Source organism: Acyrthosiphon pisum, chromosome A2, assembly GCF_005508785.2.
Source record: "Acyrthosiphon pisum isolate AL4f chromosome A2, pea_aphid_22Mar2018_4r6ur, whole genome shotgun sequence".
Lineage (NCBI taxonomy): Eukaryota > Metazoa > Arthropoda > Insecta > Hemiptera > Aphididae > Acyrthosiphon > Acyrthosiphon pisum.
In genome coordinates, this window is record NC_042495.1 from 71938390 (window position 1) to 71939620 (window position 1231).

Consider the following 1231-nt stretch of genomic DNA (forward strand, 5'->3'; position numbering starts at 1 on the left):
GATCTAGGATGTTCATATAAGTCTATCAACCATTTAGCATATAGATATGTTTCTATCCCCAGGATTTCAGTTAATATATAATAATATATAGATAATAACATTTATTTTATTGTATTAATATACAATAAATACTATGAATGTATTATAAAATCAATGGTGATAGCCGATAGGTACAACTGAGTAATAAATGCTTTTAAAAAGATATTCAAAATGTACCTATGCATTTTGGTAACACATAGGTAGGTAATATGAATACTAGTATAATACTAGTACTAGCAGTATTATGAATTCTATTTAAAATCAATATATTAATTAATAATTAATAATTATTATTTGTTAATTATAACACTTTGAAAGCATTATGTATTATAATTTAGTGAATTAACTCTTACATTTTTCATATATTTTTTTTGTAATAGGAAATTTAAAAAGCAGGTTAGTTGATGTCGTTCTGCTGTACAGTGGGTTACAAGTGGGTCATTGTATAATGGTTGTATTAAATTTGAATTCAATGATATATAATATCATTGTATAAGAAAAACGATTCTGAGCGGAGACGGTTTGTCAGTCTGAATATTTTATATTGTTATTATTTATTTTATCATGTAGGTAATCAAGTTGAACTAATATTAAAATATTACAATTTTTTATTCGTTTCTATGGTGACAGACAAAGCGTTAGAAATTAAAATCCCATTTTTAGCGTTTTTTCGTAATTTTTCGGTGGTTTTTCCAGTGGCATTAAATAACTATTGAGAAAATCGGAAAATGACCTCTCTAAAGTACCATCTTATCCAATTTGCTAAAAGATAAGGTACTATATGTTGAAATCGAAACACTCCTTCTGGAAGAAATTTTATATACTATTATTATTTTTATATGGATATAAAAATAAAAATAAAAATAAAAAAATAAACACCATTGTAAAAACAATAGCTCCCTCGCTCCGCTCAGAATCTAAAATGACAATTTAGTTAATTTAGTTAATTATATTTAATAATATTAAAGTTGTATTTAATAAAAAGAAAGTATTTAAATACATGTATACAAATAATTTAGAACATAGAAGTCATTATGCAATGAAAAATTTTGAATTTTATTCCTTAAATCATAATATATTTTAAATTTTCTATAGTTTTGGTATACTAAAGTTTTCGTTTTTCGGCCTCTTTAGGACATATAGCGCTCCCGGTGGTGACGACTATCTGTAGTAAAATTTTCAATCAAGTTTT